Here is a 6,043-nt window from a genome sequence, read left to right as displayed (position 1 = left end):
AAACAATTTCTAATTACTCTTAGGATTTCTTCTTTGACCTACTTCTTTGAAATGTGTTATTTTTGAGTACTTAAGGGCTTTCTAGAAATTATTTCTTGTTTAAGTATTGTGCTGGTCAGTTTTTGTCAACTTGACACAAAAGAGAGTCCCCTGGAAGGACCTTCAATTCAGGAATTGACTCTATCAGATTAGCCTGTGGGCATATCTTTGGGGCATTTCTTGATTAATGATTGATATGGAAGGGTCCCACCTTCTGTGAGTGATGCCATCCCTTGGGCGTGTGATCTTGCATTGTATAAGAAAGCTGAAGAAGCTATAGGGGGCAAGCCAGTAATCAAGTGTTCCTTTATGGTCCTGGCTTGAGTTCCTGCCTTCAGATTCCTGTTTTGCATTCCTACCCTGACTTCTCTAAGTGCTAATATTGTGATGTGGAAATGTAAGCCAGATAAACGCAATTTCCTTTGGGTCATGGTATCTATCACACCAACAGAAAGAGCACAGTAGGACAAGTGCACTGTGAACAACAGAGATGCTAAAGTATAACATTCCATAGCCCAGCATCTTATGTGCATTTTTACAAAGAACATATATTCTAAAGTCAAGTGGTTTTTATCTCCCAGTTTTCCTATAAATAATTTAAGCACTGCCAGTGTTGTTAATGTTACCCATTTGGCCACAGACTTTTTCATCTGGGTCTACTACTGAGAGGAAGTTATTACAATCTTTATTATTGTGTATTTGTACTTTTTATTTTTTGACATTTATGACTTCATAAATAATTTTACTTTTTTAATTTAAAAAGGTGTGTGTGTGTGTGTGTGTGTGTGTGTGTGTGTGTGTGTGACTTACAAATATTGCCCCAAGGCTCTACCTACCTATTTCCTTTTAAAATAGTTTTCAATCACTCTCCTTTATTTTGGAAATGTCCCTTAATCTATTTCATGTCCATTGACCTTTTAGTTAGCCAATAAAATAACCCTTCAACTAACTCAGTACATTTTTAAAAAAAATTCCGAATCTTATTTTTAGTTCTAGAATTTTCACAAGCACACATTAGCTCTATATCTCTGCTGAGATTCCCATATATTATTTATTCATCACAACCATGTATTTTCTTAGGTCCTTGAAAACATATAATGACTGTTTAAATGGCATCTGGGCCAGAATGGAGTCAGTTTCTACTCCTACTTCTTGACTACAAGCCAAATTTATATATCTGTTGATATAGATATAGATATAGGATCCAGTGAATGATGTGTTACTGAGCTTCTACATTCTGTCTTTTCCCTTAATGAGTGTTGTTCTAGCAGGTAATTGTCTTGTTTGGAGTCAAACTTCTGATAATGTCTTCCAATAATTCAACTGTTGTTTTCTTGAACTCCTTGCATACTCTCCTCCATGCAGTAAGGATTATGGTAGAGAATATGTGCAAATTTAAGGGTCCTGTACTTTGACAAGTCCTTTACAGAACTCCCCTCCTGTTTTTAGCTGCTTTAAAAACAAGAGCTGTGTCCCACAAGTCCTTAACCCAGTAAGACGGTAGTTTTTTGACTGAGTGCCAGCTGCCTTGCACAGTGCATAGTAGGAAGTGCCCTCAGGCAAAATGTTTGAACATAAATCTCACTCATTATGTTAACATCCTTTGAAAAGTAGCCATCCCTTCCGTTTTTGTTTGCCTGTTCTGGCTGGCTGCCCGCATCTTCAAATAATTGTTTTTAGATTTTTGTCCAAAGTTTATAATTTTGATCCATTAGAGGGTTAGTCTGATATAATCTCCTATGACATATTTTATTCCAAATGCATCTTTTAGTGAAATGAATAGTGTTGTAGTTTCCTCAGTTTATGGGTTAGTAGAGAAATATTGCCTCTTATATGAGACAAGATTCAGTATCAATTCTGCTCATCATTTTATTTTTATAGACTTATACACTGAGATGAAAGCTTTCCAAATAAATAGATGGATCATGAAAAAATGTTTTTATTAGCAAAATCATGGAAATCAGCCAGGCGGTAGTGGCACACATCTTTGATCCCAGTACCTGAGAGGCAGAGAGACTGGTGGATCTCTGAGTTTGAGGCCAGCCTGATCTGCAGGATGAATTCCAGGACAGCCAGGGCTACACAGAGAAACCTTGTCTTGAAAAAAACTAAAACTAAAACAAACAAACAAATCATGGCAATCTCTTTAATAAATCCCAAGATATATGCTAAAAATTGCAGTGATTTGTTACAAAGAAAAATTCATGATCTATCATCAGGCACTTTATCTACTTCCTCTTTGTTTCATTTATTTACTCGCTCAATTTCTTGGATGTATACCAAGAGATTTTTAAAATATTTATCAAGCAACAAAATTTATCAAATTATTAATAATTATGCTATAACTTTTCTCAAGATATTTTTTAACACTGAGTTGAAGAATGGAAATTTTAATATTTCTGTGGGACTATCACTCTCATTCAATATTTTAAATTTTCTTTTAAAAATGTGTATTTAAAGTATATGATGTTTTGCCTGCATGTGTGTTTGTGCACCACACATGGGCCTAGTGCCCAGGGATCCCAGAAAAGGGGATTGGAGTTACAGTTTGTTGTGAGCTGTCATGCCGGTGGATGTTGGGAAGCAAGTCCAGGTCCTCTGGAAGAGCAGCCAGTGCTCTTAACTGCTGAGCCATCCTCCATCCCTTAACAGCTGAGTATCCTCTATCCCTTAACAGCTGAACATTCTCCATACCTTAACAGCTGAGCATCCTCCAGCCTTTAACTGCTGGGCCATCCTTTAGCCCTTATTTGCTGAGCCATCCTCCAGCTCTTACCCGCTGATCATCCTCTTAGGCCCTCATTCAGCATTTTACTTTTGCAGAAGTTCTTTTACTCTATAATAAGCTTACAGCCATTTTTGTCAAAGCCTTTGGAATCACAGATTTGTCTCATTCCCTGTAAATATAACATCTAACTTGTGAGTAAATTAGCCATTCCAGTCTGTTGTATTAAACCAGTCAGCCAGGACAGACTTGCTTTCTGTTCAGTATATATATATATATCATAACCCAGTGTCAGGATAAGGATATATCCTGATGATAGCGCACTTGCTTAGATTGTATGAAGACCTAAGTTCAATCATTAGCAACACACACACACACACACATACCTATATGTCTAGCTTACTGTGTCAACATCTAATGTTTGAAATCTATAAATTCTAAAACTTTTAGTAATTCATACTGATGCTTTCCCTACTTTGGTCCCGTGGAATACCACTTAGAAAGGAATACATTCTTTATCATAGTCAAGTTTGGGGGTTATACAACCTTCAAATGAGCATATTCATTACTCCTGCAACTTCATTCTGCAATACATTATAATGTGTATTAGTTCACTTTGCATTACCATAGCCAGAATACCCGACAGAAACAAACTAAGGAACAAGCAAACAAAAAAAACAAAAACAAGGTTCATAGTTTCAGAGGAACAATGACAAAAAGTTCAGTTCATGATTGCTTGGTCCCATGGGCTTGAGCACAACATGGTGATGGCCAGACCATTTGGGAGCAGTGAGCAAAAGGAACAGCCAGGATGATATAATCCTCAAGGACCTGCCCCAATTTACCCACTTCTTCCAGTTATGCCACACCTCTGAAAGTCTCTGGAACCTTCCAAAATAATGTTACCATCTGGGGAGCCAAGTGTCTACAACATAAGCTTGTTGTGTGACATTTTAGATTAAAACTAAAACACCATAGCAAGAAAGATCACCACCTTAAACATGGCAATGTCCATAAGGAGAAAAGGCAAGGTTAGAATCTGTTCAGATTGGGAGATGGTTTAAGGTAATATAGGTCATAGATAAGGACAGAATTAAGATTGGTAGAAAGGGTAGGGTGAGGATTCAGAGCAGAGTGACAAGAAATTTGGAGACTTTAGAGCTTTATCTTCATTCAGATTGAATGAAAAAAAAAACACAAAAGGAAAGGAAAGGAAAGATAACTGCTCCCAGGTATGTCAGAAAGTTTGTTATAAATATGTGGGAGAACATAACCAGAGGCAGGGACCTCGGGGAGAGTCCAGAGTGGACGTGACCCTGAGGTGGGCCAAGTTGGGAAAGACGAGAGCAGGGAAAGCAGGTGCAGCAGCTAGGAGGCCCAAAGGCACAAAGTTAGTTTATTCCTCAAGTTATTTAAGGAAAATGAATAGCAATTAGTTCTTTGTACTTCAAAATTGTGCAGAAAGTGGATGGAGCTCTTCCAGGGATTTGATCTCATTTTCCATTATTATTTTCTGGGAATGATATCTAAAAACTAAGTGAATGTGTTCTGATGTGAAAGGAGAGTTGAGGAAAAGGAGAGTTGTGAGCAGTGTCTACGTTGAGCATCCACAGAGTGACTGCTGTACAACTGGCTCATGCTTGGTTCATGTCACTTTTGTCTTCACCACAGTCCTGAAAGGTGTTTTGTTTTGTTTTGATCAACATAGCTTTATAGATTTGTGTTTCGTTGATATACTGGTTAGTAGTTATTGTCAACTTGACAAAAACTAGAGTCACCTGGAAAGAGGGACCTTTACTGGCTTTCATCTGATTGATCTGTGGGAGTGTCTAGGTTGGTGACTGATGAGGGTGGGGGCAGCCCACTGTGAGCAGCACCTCACCTACATGCCTGCAGCACCTAGGCAGATAAACCTGGGCTGGATAAGAAACTGAGCTGAGCAAGCCAGTAAGCAGCATTCCTCCATGGTTTGTGCTCCTGCTCCTCTTCTTGGGATGACTAACTGTGACTGAGAAGTGTAAGCCTAATAATTAAACACTTGACTCCCATGTTGCTTTTGGTCACAGTAACAGGAAACAAACTGAAACACAAGGGTACTCACAGGCGCTACATTTCTTGGGTAACTTTTCTCTACCGTTAAGATTGCTCTGTGTACACACACACACACACACACACACACACACACACACACACACACACACACAATCTAAGCTATGATTGGCAAATTGCTCTACCACACTATGTGAAAGGGCACCTGTCTCAGTTTCCTGTCCTTTTTTTCTGTGATTAAATACCTTGCCAAGGCAACTTAAGGAAGAAAGGGTTTATTCTGCTCATAGCTCTGGGTTACAGTCCTTCACGGAGGAAGTCTGGTGACAGTCACTTGCAGGAGCTGGCATATCACACCCATAATTAGGAAAAATGAATGATGGGTTCATGCTTGTGCTTCAGCTTGCCTTTCCCATTCTTACACAGTCCAGATCCTATGTCTAGGGACAGATGCCACCTACATTCAGGATGAGCATTCCCACTGAAATTAGTCAGATTGAGAAAATAGCTTCTTCTGAACTTGACAGTACAGCCTTACTCGTGAACTCACAGCAGCTGTGGTGGACTGCACAGGACCATCACAAGATCAAGACTCTAGTCAACATCATAACACATGAGGCCCCACCCCTTGCCAAGGAACTCTTTATTGATAATAAATGGCTTCTAGGAAGGAAGAGTGAGTTAGGTCCTCATGAATGGTCCTATACCTTGTAAGTATATGGGCAGCACAAATTGGACTCAGTGAGCTATTTAAAAAAAGAGAGAGAGGACTTGAAGTTGGAGAAGCAGGAAAAAGAGTGGGTCTTGGAGGAGAGAAAAGGGGATGTGAATATGGTCAAAATACATTGCATGAATATATAAAATTCTCAAAGAATTAATACAATTAAAATAATTTTATAACCTTTTTTAAGGAACGAAAAGCTGTTGCTGGCAGGCTCCATTTTGAAGTCCACTTGTGGTAAATGTTGAGATGAGAAGTTACTTGGTATGTTATCTGACTGATGTCTAGCAGTGGGAGTTCTCAAAACACACACACACACACACACACACACACACCCCTAATTAAAATGTTCCACATTTCTAACAATCAAAGTTCTTTGTTAAAAACCTGCCCATGGAACACCATATACTGAATATATTGAATTCACACTTGAATGTCCTAGGCCTCATTAGCAGAGTCCCTTCCTCACAGTGTGTGTGACAGGTCCATCTGGAGTAGGCACAAGATGT

Source organism: Cricetulus griseus (genome assembly GCF_003668045.3).
Source record: "Cricetulus griseus strain 17A/GY chromosome 1 unlocalized genomic scaffold, alternate assembly CriGri-PICRH-1.0 chr1_1, whole genome shotgun sequence".
NCBI classification, from domain to species: Eukaryota; Metazoa; Chordata; class Mammalia; order Rodentia; family Cricetidae; genus Cricetulus; species Cricetulus griseus.
This window is presented reverse-complemented; position numbering follows the sequence as displayed.